The sequence below is a fragment of the Schistocerca gregaria genome, chromosome 5 (assembly GCF_023897955.1).
Source record: "Schistocerca gregaria isolate iqSchGreg1 chromosome 5, iqSchGreg1.2, whole genome shotgun sequence".
Classification (NCBI taxonomy): Eukaryota; Metazoa; Arthropoda; class Insecta; order Orthoptera; family Acrididae; genus Schistocerca; species Schistocerca gregaria.
In genome coordinates, this window is record NC_064924.1 from 169854886 (window position 1) to 169869745 (window position 14860).

Sequence of the window (14860 nt, forward strand, 5' to 3'; positions counted from 1 at the left end):
CCACATATTCTCGATGGATGACAAATCAGACGACTGGCCAAGTCAGTTCTTAACAGAGACTTTTGTGGGGTGAACTGCGGTGTGTGGTGTTGAATTATACTGCTAGAATATGATATTTGGTACCCTGGTCGTAAAGATTACAAAACTAGATTTACTGTTCTTACCCCGTACCGGCGAGTACATAGATTTCATACAAGAGCATTAAAATGTAATATAATTCTATCCTTTTCTGTCCTACATATGTTCAACAACACGCCTCGAGAGACAATGCACTCATCACCAGGTTGCAGAATTTAGCTCATGAGGTTAAAACACTAAAAAGTCTAATAACACAACTGTGGCGTCAATAAAATGAAACAGAATAGACACACATTGCACTGTAAATCCTTGTTTTACATCCCTGAAAGGGAACACATGGTTCGGAACAGTTGATATGTCGTAGTTACTTAACCTGAACGCATCTTTGTGTTCCTTGCATGCGATTGAAAAAGATCGTCATAAGTGTCCAACATGCTCCCTATCTTTCGAACATATTTACTTTTCCCTTAAGGAAATAGAAAACGACTAAAAAATCCTGCATACAGAAAAGAAGGGGCAGAAACTACTTGCTGGAAGAATTGGAGGCCGCCGTTCATGAAAAGAAACGTGACGATATAGTTAACGCGATGTTGAAAGAAACGGAATGAGATTTCTTAATTGGTTTGTACAATAATTTTACAACAGACGAATAAATACAAATCTGCAATAATACTTAGCAAAATACAAGGGCGTGCTGAAAAGTATGGCCTCCGAAACTTTTATTGAAAACTCTTAGAGTGTTTTAAACAAAACAAACGTTGTTCACATTTTTCATGTCTATATACGAGGGCTGTCCAGAAAGTAAGTTACTATTGATCGCGAAATGAAAACCACAGTGAAAATCAGAAATGTTTCATTTGTAACAGTTAGCTACACGTTTCAGCTACTTCTCTACGTAGTCGCCGTTCTGACTCAGATATTCGTCGTAACGTTGTACCAACTTTCCAATACCCTCATCATAGAAGGCAGCCGCCAGTGCTTTCCGCCAAGTCTCTACGCTGGCCTAAAGCTCGTTGTCTGTGCCAAAATGTTGTCTTCATAGCCAGCGGTTCGTTTGAGCAGAGCTGAAACTCAGTGGGAGACAATTACGGGCTGTATTGTGGGTAACCAAACATTTCCAATTGAAACGATGCAGGAACATCTTCATTGCCCCTGCAGAATGAGTCTGAGAATTGTCTTGAAGAAGAAACCACACGACAGCTATGTATTGTTGGTTGCATAGCTTCAGGGGAAAATTCTCACCAGGCCCTCGGACTTGGCGGGAGACGCTATTTTCTATAACATCTTTAAGCGCTCACTAAGAGAGTCTAGAGTCATACTAGAGACACTGCCCAACACATCTTTGCAAAGCTTTATCTGATTTTCATAGTCGTTGCCATTTCGCGATCAATCGTAACTTACATTCTGGACAGCCCTCGTATTAATTTCTCAACGTAGTCACCATGGCGACGAACACATTTCTGCTAACGACAGACCAGTTTCTTGAAACCTTCACTGTAGAACGTTTGACTTGTTGACGAAACCACTACCTCATCTTTGCTTGCACCGCTTCGTGTTCTTTGTTTTGAAACAGATGAAAACTGAATGGGGCCAAAGTCGGGGCTGTATGGAGCGTGATCGAAGACAGTGAACCCAAGGCGTCAGTTTATTGCAGAGATCGCAGTGCTCATGTGTGATCTGGCACTCTTATGCTGAAGTAGAGGGTGCTTCAGGTGTAGATGAACTCTTCGAATTCGAAACTCGATTACAACACACTGTTTCTCGCGCACCCATGTAGTTACGTTACACACCGCCATGTTACACGCGGCAATTCTGAGCTCTCTAGCGGGAGAATCTGATAATACGTAGACATGAAGAATAAAGATGTAGAATGTCAAAACATCGGATTTCTTGTAGGTAAAAGCTGACGATCGTAGGCAACGTGCAAGCAGCAGTTTTGGAAATGAAATAAAGCTGTTGGCCAGTTGAATAGCAGTTTGGTAGAGCCAATAGGTGCAGTTACACAGTAATACCGCGGACAAATCAGTTCACAACAGCACCCGGATCTCTGGAGAAGCGTCGACTTGACACTAATGGAGCCCATAGTAGATAAGCAGGACGTAGTCTAGTACGGTGGGCGATATCAGAGGAGACGACTACTGCGAGAAGTCGACGATTTTAATTAAAACGAGGAGCCACAGTCCAGTTTTTGTAATTATATTCCATTTAAACGGTCACACTGTCGTCATTCGTTGATTTAAAAGTGTGGTAACCTCCATACTCCAATGTGAATAATCAATCACGCTGGCAGATTAAACCCATACGATCCATATAAATCTGTGATATTAGCCATATCTCAAGAATGTTCAGGTAAATGTTTGTTGAAACACATAGCTCAGAGAAGAAAAATTGACCGTACAATGTTTTTGCCGGCATCGCACAGGTCACATTAGCTTTCGGTGAGACATGCTGATATTCAGTTACACACGAAGGCTTTTTCGCAACATTGCCACTAACATAGAAAGTTGACTCATTGCTAAAGATCAGGCGTGCAGCAAATGTTTCTTCATCCATGGCTTACATCTAGGGTGCCCATTTCATTTTCATTGAAAAAGGGGACATTTAAAATAAATTAGATAAAAACTTGGGGCAATGAAGAAAAAAAGGGGACATAAATATTGTATTGACTAAATTTAATACACATACAAGTTTACCTTTACAAAGTGCACTCAGATGATCCTAAATCTCTTTTTACAATTATTCTGCCACACTATCACCGTACTTTTCACTTTTATGTACTTTATTAAGAAGTACATTTTCTTTTGAAATTGTACCATAAGAGTCACTACACACGATACACCATTAAAGTGTGTTTTGACAATGAGCTAGGCCTTCACTGTTTCAACTCTGACCACAAAGAGTTCAGAAAGGAAAACACACGTTCCACAGCAGCATTTGACCCAGGAATTGCCAGACAAAACTCCACCAAATGAATCACGATTTTCATGTTAATGTTTTTACTTTTGAAATAAGCAAATATTTTACACCACGTTGCACTAACACTTCCTTTGTCTCCTCCTTCACTTTTTATGAAGTTTTGTGCACATGAAAATTCATCGAACAGTTCGTCTTCATCAAAAGGAAAATTTGGTACAATATTTTTAACAAAAACTCAACAGTCCTGAATATCCTTCCACTGTAGCTGCTCCTTTTCAGTATTAACCCAGTCAAATGCTTTAAAATGTGTGAGAAATGGTAAACACCATTCTATAATATACTCAATGCAAGAGTCATAGAAGATGTCAGCATAGATATGAAATGGTTCTACAGTAATTTCACCCTCTTCTTCCAACTTTCTTAGAGGCTCATGTGCAATGGATGTGAGAAATCTTTCAGATTTTCTACACTGTAATTTGCCCAATAATTTGTTTATTTCTTGATAAACCTCGACTAATGTGATTTCTTGTTTCTCAATACATTTAATCGTTGTGGAGAAAGGTTTTAGCTGGCTAACAAGAAAATGTAGAATAACAATAGAGACAGGGTTATCAAAGAATTGTTTAAGGAAAACAGGACACTTATTAAGGGAAATGAAATATGATTTCAAAGCAGAAAATATCTCTACAATTCTTTCCAATGCTGGTAGCAGATATAGCCACCGTGTCTTGCTGTGCCCAAGTACAGTTTTGTATTCACTTTCAGTAAACTTACAGAATAACTTCAGAGATTCAACCCTTACTGTATATATGTAGAAATGCTGGCAGATTTTGTTTACAATTAATTGGCAGTCGATCGGTAGGCACTCTGAGCCAGTTTGTAAGGAATTGTGCACCACATGTGCTGGACAGCCAACACCTACTTTATTATTAAGAAACAATAACATCTTTGCTACGGAAGCTGTGTGATATACGTCACGAGGAAACCCCACTAACGCCTGTTTACGGCTTGACGGCGATGTCATCGCCTGTATAGCTAGACAGGTGCAGTGACGTTCTGCACGAGCCTAGGGGGCCGCGCGGGATTAGCCGAGCGGTCTCAGGCGCTGCAGTCATGGACTGTGCGGCTGGTCCCGGCGGAGGTTCGAGTCCTCCCTCGGGCATGGGTGTGTATGTTTGTCCTTAGGGTAATTTAGGTTAAGTAGTGCGTAAGGTTAGGGACTGATGACCTTATCAGTTAAGTCCCATAAGATTTCACACAAATCCGAACATTTTTTTGAACTCAGGGCTGAGTCCTACGGCGTTCGGCTGCAGATGCGACCAATTCTACAACAGACAGCCTCGTCCAGATTGAAGACTGAACAAGTGAGAAAAGCTGAACGCGGAATTGTCGTTGGGGCTAGACACATAGGGCATTCCATTTCGGAAAGCGTTATGGAGTTCAATATTTCACCGAGCGAGGTGGCGCAGTGGTGAGCACACTGGACTTGCATTCGGGAGGACGACGGTTCAATCCCGCGTCCGGCCATGCTGATTTAGATTTCCCTAAATCGCTCCAGGCAAATGCCGGGATTGTTCCTTGGAAAGTTCACGGCCGACTTCCTTCCCCGTCCTTCCCTAAGCCGATGAGACCGATGACCTCGCTGTTTGGTCTCTTCCTCCAAACAATACAATCCAAATTCAATATTTCGAGATTCAAAGAGTCAAGAGTGTTACTAAAATGTAGACTTTCACGGCCGGAAATATCATGTCCGTTGTAATTATCCGGGCTGTTATGTCGTGGTCGGTTGATGAATTCTGCGTCGATTCCCAACGTTTCGTCTCCGACTGCGGGAGACAAGGGGGTCCGTAGCTCAATGGAAGGTCCAACACACCCACTGGCTCGCTACTGACTGACTCATTCCTGTTGTTCACTGGTACAAGGAAGACAGCAAATATTTTTAAAAAATCTCTTGGCTCTTTCGTAACATTGCAAAAACAAACCCGTGCGACCATTTCACGAGTGTAGCGTGAATATCGGGAATCCGGTAAAAAATAAATTTCCGACATTACTGCGTCTGGAAAAATATCCTGGTAGCATGAGACGAACGATGACTGAAGAAAATCGTTCAAAGTGACAGATGTGCAACACTTCCGCAGATTGCTGCAGATATCATTCCTGCGCCACCAATAAGTGTCAGCGTGCGAACAGTTCAACGAAATATCATCGATACGGTCTTTCCCAGCCGAAGGCCCACTCGTGTACCCTTGATGACTGCAGGACACAAAGCTTTTGGCTCGCCTGGGCCCGTCAACACCGACAACATTGGACTGTTGATGACTGGAAACATGTTCATTGGTCGGACAAGTCTAGTTGAAATTTGCATCGTGCGGATGGGCGTGTACGGGTATGGAGACAGCCACATGAATCCATGGACCGTGCATGTCAGCAGGGGACTGTTCAAGCTAGTGGAGGCTCTGTAAAGGTGTGGGGCGTGAGCAGTTGGAGTGATATGGGACCCGTGATACGTTCAGGTACGACTCTGACACGTGAGACGTACGTAAGCATTTGTCTGATCACCTGCATCCATTCACGTCCATTGTGCATTCCGACGGACTTGAGCAATTCCAGCAGGACAATGCGACACCCCACACGTCCAGAATTGCTACAAGTGGCTCGAGGAACATTCTTCCACCGGCCACCAAATTTCCCAGACATGAACATTATTTAGCATATTTAGGATGCCTTGCAACGTGCTGTTCAGAAGAGATCCCCAGGCTCGTACTTTTACGGATTTATGGACAGCCCTGCAGGATTCATAGTGAAATTCCCTCCAGCACTACTTCAGACATCAGTCGAGACCATGAAACGTCGTGTTGTGGCACTTCTGCGTGCTCGTGGTGGTCCTTCACGATATTAGGCAGGGGTACCAGTTTCTTTGGCTCTTCAATGCATAACGCTGTAATGTTATCAAGTTTGGCAGTGGCTTTTCTCTGCCTTTATTCTCTCATGAGAGGGAGGAAGATCATACTGGGAACCGAAATTGACAGTGTTTTATTCTCATTTTTATTACGTTTGCCATTCAGCGCACCCTGTTCCTGTAATCACCCGTCGTAAACATGGATGAATGTTTGATGGAATGATAATGCGTTTAAATGCAAACGCATGCTACTGGGTGAATTTAATTGGGCTCTGGGACAGAGGCCTGGGAGTAACAGTTGAGTTTTCAAAGCTGCCTTGCAGAGCCACTCAGGTAGCACATCGGGGTGATATCTGCGTGGAATTTCATAAAGGACACCCTTGCGATTCACTCTCTTAGAGCAACACGCGAGGGATGCATTCATTCTAATTTCAGGTGATGATTATGTATGATTGAGGGGCGCTCAAATGCGCCGTCATCAGCGCCCGTACGAAGTCCCAAATTTCGATGAAGAATTTTGAGTATGTGTAAACAGGCGTCGTTTCTGCCGTATTCTAATTGTAAGAGACGACTTGTGCCAAAGAATACGTAATTCGTCTTCTTTAATTGGCCAGTTCGCTCCTTCTCGCTTTTCCGGTCTCTTTGCTTGAGGATGAGGCAGATTGGATTTTAAGTATAAGTTACTGGGTTTCGGAAGAGTTGAGTTACAGACAAGGCACTGTGCTGGTGAGTATGATGTGTCGCTTCTGTGCGCATTTAGGCGCTGATTCCGTGACTAACATGGCTGCAGCTTTCTGGATATTTGGGAAATTTGTGGTAAGTTTCTATAGGATCAAACTGCTGAGGTCATCGGTCCTTAATCTAACTTTAACTTATGCTAAGACAACACACACACCCATGCCCGAGGAAGGACTCGAACCTCCGATGGCGACCCGCGACAAGGCGCCCCAGACCGCGCGGCTACCCCTCGCCGCTGCAGGTTTTTGGTCCTGCGTTGTAGGGAGCAGAGTTGTTGACAGTCCAGAGATATGCTACACCGAGGAAAAAGCAACTCAGGTAGCACAGTACTTGCCGAAACACATATTAAGGGAAGTTATTCTCCGTAACGTACAAAAACACTACTGCCCATTAAAATTGCTACACCAAGAAGAAATGCAGAAAGTAAACGGGTATTCATGGGACAAATATATTATACTAGAACTGACATGTGATTAAATTTTCACGCACTTTGGGTGCATAGATCCTGAGAAATCAATACCCAGAATAACCACCTCTGGCCGTAATAACGGCCTTGGATACGCCTGGGCATTGAGTCAAACAGAGATTGGACGGCGTGTACAGGTACAGCTGCCCATGCAGCTTCAACACGATACCACAGTTCATCAAGAGCGGTGACTGGCGTATTGTGACGAGCCAATTGTTCGACCACCATTGACCAGACGTTTTCAATTGGTGAGAGATCTGGAGAATGTGCTGGCCATGGTAGCAGTCGAACATTTTCTGTATCCAGAAAGGCCCGTACAGGACCTGCGACATGCTGTCGTCCATTATCCTGCTGAAATGTAGGGCTTCGCAGGGATCGAATGAAGGGTAGAGCCACGGGTCGTACCTGCCTCGGGCATGGATGTGTGTGATGTCCTTAGGTTAGTTAGGTTTAAGTAGTTCTAAGTTCTAGGGGACTGATGACCACAGCAGTTGAGTCCCATAGTACTCAGAGCCATTTTTGAACCACGGGTCGTAACACATGATATGGAACGTCCACTGTTCAAAGTGCCGTCAATGCGAACAAGAGGTGACCAATGGCACTCCATACCATCACGCAGGGTGATACGTCAGTATGACGAATACACGCTTCCAATGTGCGTTCACAGCGATATCGCCAGACACGGATGCAACCATCATCATGCTGTAAACAGAACCTGGATTCATCCGAAAAAATGACGTTTCGCCATTCGTGCACCCAGGTTCGTCGTTGAGTACACCACCGCAGGCGCTCCTGTCTGTGATGCAGCGTCAAGGTTAACCGCAGCCACTGTCTCCGAGCTGATAGTGCATGCTGCTGCAAACGTCTTCGAACTGTTCGTGCAGATGGTTTTGTCTTGCAAACGTCCCCATCTGTTGACTCAGGGATCGAGACGTGGCTGTACGATCCGTTACAGCCATGCGGATAAGATGCCTGTCATCTCGAGTGCTAGTGATACGAGGCCGTTGGGATCCAGCACGGCGTTCCGTATTAACCTCCTGAACCCAGCGATTCCATATTCTGCTAACAGTCATTGGATCTCGACCAACGCGAGCAGCAATGTCGCGATACGATAAACGGCAATCGCGATAGGCTACAATCCGACCTTTATCAAAGTCGGAAACGTGATGGTACGCATTTCTCTCCCTTACACGAGGCATCACGTTTCACCAGGGAACGCCGGTCAACTGCTGTTTGTGTATGAGAAAACGATTGGAAACTTTCCTTATGTTAGCACGTTGTAGGTGTCGCCACCGGCGCCAGCCTTGTGTAAATGCTCTGAAAAGCTAATCATTTGCATATCACAGCATTTTCTTCCTGTCGGTTAAATTTCGCGTTTGTAGCACGTCATCTTTGTGGTGTATCAGTTTTAATGACCAGTAGTGTATGTAGATGTAGATGTGGACGTTGTGGGTTCTGAGAATGGACCATTCACAGTTCAGCTGGAGAAGGTGTTGAATGCTGCTGGCTTCCTTCGTGGAGTGCAAGCAGAGCTCGCAATTTGCAGCATTGTTCCCAGGGTTGATGGCAGTCCTTTGGTTTGGAGCCGAGTGGGGGATCTCAATCAAAGTCTTCGTCGACTCTGTTACCGTCTTGGCTGCAGATTTCTCGACCTGTGGTGTTATCTGATGAGGAAATGTAGGACTCCCCTTTATAGGTCGGTGGTGCACTACACGAGGGAAGTAGTTGCTCGTGTAGCAGAATGCTTGTGGAGTGCAGATGAGGCTTTTTTAGGCAAGACGATAGTTTGAGGTCCTCTGATGAACGTTCGCCAGTCCATAAACAAAGAATGGAATCGGACCGTGTACCAAGTAGGCACAATTCGACTGTCGGGACCAATAGCTGGCTGTAACTCGATATTTAGCGATTTATGAAACGTGTATCGAAAAGACTGGTTAGACGCTACAGGATAGGGAGTGTTCATTGCATTTGGCAAGAATATTGTCTCTACTGAGGTCGAATTTGCGTGTGACAGTGAAGTTATCTGGACATGTATAACAGCTCCAGGTGAAATCGGGCTAACTGTTGGATATTTTTACCGGCCACCTGATTCCGCGCTGACTGTTTTACAGTCATTCAAGGAAAGTCTACGGTCATTATCACGGAAATACCTCGATGGTGCAATATTAATATTAATAACTTTAACCTACAGACTATAGATTGGAACGTCTATGGATTCACTGCATGCGGTTCGAACAGAGAGCGTTGTGAATTATTTGTGAACTCAGTTTCCGAAAACTGCCTTAAACAGCTACTAATTAGGCAACCCACACACGAACAAACCTTGTCGACAATGTCAGTACAGAAACAGGGATTGGTCATCATTATGCCATAATAGCTATGATGGGTACTAAAGTGAATAAATTCGTCAAGAAGGACAGTAGAATCTTTATGCTAGAAAGGAAGATAAGCAGTTGTCAGCATCCAACTTAGAAAACGAATGAACATAATTTAGCTCCATTATGACGGATGTAGAGGAATTATGGGCAAAGTTTAAACTGAGTGTGAATGGCGCTCTGAAGACGCTTATGCCAAGTACGTGGGTTGAGGATTCTAAGGACCCTCCGTGGTTTAATGCTGAGGAATCAGAGATTGTTGCACTCTAGGTTCTAAAAAAATGCGCGCAAATGACGACAGGCAAAATTTAGTAGAAATTCGTGCATCTGAAAGAACAGCAATGTTCGAAGCATACATCTCTCACTGTCGAACTTCAGCGAAATATCTTGTCGAGAAGCCGAAAAAATTCTGGTCATACGTGAAATCACTCTGGTGTTCGAAGGCTTCTAACCACTTACTGGTCGATCACTCTGGGTGGCAATAGAAGACAGCAAAAGGAAAGATGAAGTTTGAAATTTCACATTTAAAAAATTATTCACGCAAGCGGATCGTGCAAACATACAGTCGTTTGGCTGTCGTACAGATTCCCACATGGAGGACGTAGATAGTGACATCCGTGGCGTAGAGAAGCACCTGGGAGTATTGAAAACAAGTAGGTCACAAATTCCATATAAAATCCCAGTTCGGTTTTGCCGAGAGTACTCTACGGCATTGCCTGCACTTATCGTAAATGTCTCGCCCAGCGAAATATTCCAAGCGAGTGGAAAAACGGGAAGCTGACTCCTATATACAAGAAAGGTAAGGAAACGTCCCCTCATAATTACAGACTAATATCCTTAACATTGGTTTGTCGCAGAACTCTTGAGCACCGACTGAGTTCAGGTATAATAAATATCTTTGAGGCAGAAAAGTTTCTCTCCATAAATCAGCATAGATGTAGGGAGCAATGCTTGCGCAAAACTAAGCTTTCCATTTTCTCGCATGATATGCTACAAACCATGGATGGAGGACTACAGGTAGATTCCATATTCCTAGGTATCCAGAAAACATTTGACACGGTGCCCCACTGCCGATTGTTGACAAAGGTCCGGGAATATGTGAGTGAATCAACGATTTTTTAAGTAATAGAACCCAGTATGGGATTCGATGGTGAGTGTTAATCATAGACAATGGTATCGTCAGGAGTTACTGAGAGAAGTGTGACAGGACTGCATTTATTCTCTGTCTTGATAAATGACCTGAAGGACAGGATGAGCACCAATTTACAACTGTTTGCTGATGACGCCGTGGTGTTCGGGAAGGCGTAACTGTCTGTAGGAATATACAAGATGACTTAAACAAAATTTCTAGGTCATGTGATGATGTTCTGAATGCAGTAGAACATAAATTATACTGATGAGTAGGAAAAACTGCCCTGTAACGTTCACGAACAGCATTAGAAGGGTGCAACTTGACATGGTCCCTTTGATTAAATACCTAGGCATAATGCTGCAAAATGGTATGAAATGGAATGGGCACGTCAGGTTTGTAGTAAGGAAGGCGAATGCTTGACTTTATTTTGTTGGGAGAAAATTTGGAAATTTGTGGTAAGGACTATGGGACCAAACTGCTGAGGTCATCGGTCCCTTGGCTTACACACTACTTAATCTAAGTTAAACTAACTTAAGCTAGGGACAACACACACAAACCCATGCCCGAGGGAGGACTCGAATCTCCGATAGGTGGAGCTGCGCAACCTGCGACAGGGCGCCATAGACCACGCGGCTACCCAACGAGGCTTTTATTGGAAGAATTTCGGGAAAGTGTAGTTCAGTTATATAGAAGGCGGCATTTAGAACGCCAGTGCGACGCAATCTAGAGTACTGCACGAGTCTTTGGTATCTCAACCAGGTCGGATTAAAGGAAGACATCGAAGGAAGTCAGAGAAGGGCTGCCAGATTTGCTACCGGCATGCAAATATTACGAGATGCTTCAGGCAATTTTCAACAAAACATTCCCTTTTACACGAGATAGCACTTGATACCTGGGTTCGGCTGTTCTCTCTTTGGAAACTGATCGTAAACTCCTACTGAACTATCTTAACAGTTTATCATCTGACCGCTCAGGGCGCGCTTGCGATTCTTTTCTCTTGTCCACCAATGACTGTCAAAAATAACTAAAATTTGCAATTAGTTTCTGTTGTAGACCCAAAGATCGTGCCGCCACACTAAAGTTGGTAGCGCACGTTCATACTGCAGACATGAGCGATGACTCGCTGCAATCCGCAACGACGAATAGGAGAAGCAGTAGAAGACAAGTCACAGCAATGTCCTCACACTGAGGTCAATATGGAGTCCAGCATGGAAGTACTCTGCTCAGTTCGTGACCAGCTGAAGCAGTCAACATCATAAAGTGTTATTTAAGCCTCGGATGGAAATGTGCTTCCAGAACTTCAAAAGAACAGTTTGGTAGTTAGTGCAACAAGTTACGCTTTAACATTCAGAAAATTGTCAGGAACTCCTGTGGCAAAGGATTGTATCAAGTAAAGTTCGCCCCCAGTAGCTGAGTGATCAGCGCGACATAATGTTAATCCTAAGGGCCCGGCTATATCGGAGATTTTCTCCGCTCACGGACTGTGTGTTGTGTTGTCCTAATCATCATAATTTCATCCCCATCGACGCGGAAGTCGCCGAAGTGGCGTCAAATCGAAAGACTTGCACCCGGCGAGCGGTCTACCCGACGGGATGCCCTAGTCACACGACATTTATTTGCATCAAGTAAAGTAAATTTTTTTTATTGATTCACGCAGTAAAGTGAACTACTTTTTAATATGCCGTAGTTCTAGTGAGCCATCTTCCAGAACAATCAAAGAAACCACACTTATGGCTGGATGATTGTAATTTCGTATGGTCAGAACAGTTTTAGAGTATGAATGGAGAGTTACTGAAATTATTGTTAATAGCCTGCCCGGCTAGCCGCGCGCTCCAACGTACTGCTTCCCGCGCGGGAAGCGTGCTGTTCCCCGGCACGAATCCGACCGGCGGGTTAGTGCCGAGGTCCGGTGTGGCGGCCAGCCAGTGGATGAATTTTAAGGCGGTTTTCCATCTGCCTCGGCGAATGCTGGCTGGTTCCCCTTATTCCGCCTCAGTTACACTATGTCGGCTATTGCTGCGCAAACACTGTCTCCACATACGCGGTCCGCGCGGAATGGTCGCGCGGTTTGAGGCACCCTGCACGGATTACGCGCCCCCTCGCGCCGGAGGTTCGAGTTCTTCCTCGGGAACGGGTGTGTGTGTTGTTCTTAGCATAAGTTAGTTTAAGTAGTGTGTAAATCTAGCGACAGATGACCTATGCAGTTTGGTCCCTTAGGAATTATCACACATTTTTTGAACACGTACGAGTACACCATAACTACTCTACCACGCAATCGTTTGGGGTACACTCGTATGGTGTGAGACGTTCCCGAGGGGGCTGGGGGGTTTGGGGGGTCCACTGGGGACCGAACCGCCCAATAACCTTGGATTCGGTGTGAGCATGTACATTGACATTAAAACAGTAAATCTAAATAATGAAAAGTACGCTTCTTGGGGCCAAGCCTCGTAAGTAAATCCCGGCTGTCTCCAGTACGATACGCCTTCTGCTCATTTCTGCATTCTCATACTTCGAGGTGGGTAACATCATGCTAGCCTACAGCGATGCGTATCATTCTATACTGTTCGTTGAAGCGTAACAGCGAAATAAATACTATATGGGCAGAGATGTGGCATAAACGCCACATATCTCACAATACAAACGTTTTTAAGGTCATCTGATTCTGTCAACTTAGAAAATTAAAAGAAATAAAGAAAACTCCAGCCTAACTGGGCCTTACCAGCACTGCTACGTGATATTTCCCTACTATTTTGTTTTTCGTAATTAAAAGTTGCTTTAATTCTAAGGTCGGAATACAATCACATATCTATGTAAGTAGGCTGTTTAGGTTTTTATATTTGTAACGCCACGTAGCGCTCTGTATGAAAATCACTGGCTGTGCTGTGTGCAGTCTGTGGCTCGTTTGCATTGTTGTCTGCCATTGTAGTGTTGGGCAGCTGGATAAGCGCATGGCGTTGGGCAGTTGGAGGTGAGCCGCCAGCAGTGGTGGATGTGGGGAGAGAAATGGCGGAGTTTTGAAATTTGTAAGACTGGATGTCATGAACTGCTATATATATTATCACTTTTGAACACTATTGAGGTAAATACATTGTTTGTTCAAGCGTATGTTCCACTGAGTCTAACTTTTGAAGCTTTTGTTCCATTGCGTCTAACTGTTGCTGTGTTTGTCTCTGGTGTTGTTCCATTGTGTCTAACTTTTGAAGCTTTTGCTGTGTTTGTCTCTGATTTTGTTCCATTTGTTGCATTAATTGCAATAATAATGTATAAGTGTCTGGAATCTGTTTCTCCATGCTTTTTGGCAGTGCATTTTCACTGGCAACATTCACATTTTGACAAGCAGAAAATGTGTCTTGACTCATTTCAGAAAACGGTGAGAACCCAAAACCTGAATCTACAGTATGTACAATATTGTGTTCTGTCATTTCGGATTCCTGAGGCGAGCTGTTTCCGACCTATCGATCGATAATGCTTCCCTGTTCATTAATTGTTTCACTGCCTACACCATTATTTGCAGCCCGCTCCATTTCCCTATGCACAGTTACCAAATTACTACTTTGAACATTAGTTAATTCGTTACTCGGCGGCGCTAACACACTGCTTTCGTCTTCACTGTCATTTCTCAGTTTACTTTGAAGCCTAGTATTACGTTTTTCACACGCCATTATTGACACAATATTTCACACGACAACACAGAAAAGCACAATTTGAAGAGCAAAATTAACAAAACACATTAACATAGCATTGAAAATAATATCTAGTTAATTGCAAGCGCACCTGCGAAATACTTGGTGCAAATCTACATGCATGCCACAACTGTTTTACTGTACAACAATGAAACACTACAACTAGAAAGGAAATTCTCTCTATAATTACGCGCTAGCAATAAACAAAAGCTACACTAATCACACAAACTACAAGAAAAAATCAGAAGATTCCAGTGAGGTATCCTCAGCTAAGGGTCGACATATGAAACGTCCCCTTTGAACAATTATACAAGACTGTGCTTAAACTGACACACATTATGTTTTGCGCAACGCAATCTGACTTTCAAAAATCCCTACAAAAGAATGGACCTGACTAACATTAACCTATACGTTTCACAAATCACTTACCTCACAAAAATCTTGGTTACTCGAGCTACTGCAATACAGTGAGCGCCACTACTGCCAGCTAAATAAAAGATTCAAACTACGGAAGGCGCTAACTACTGATAGGGATAGTTAGCAAATGAAAGATTTTAATAGAGAACAAACTAT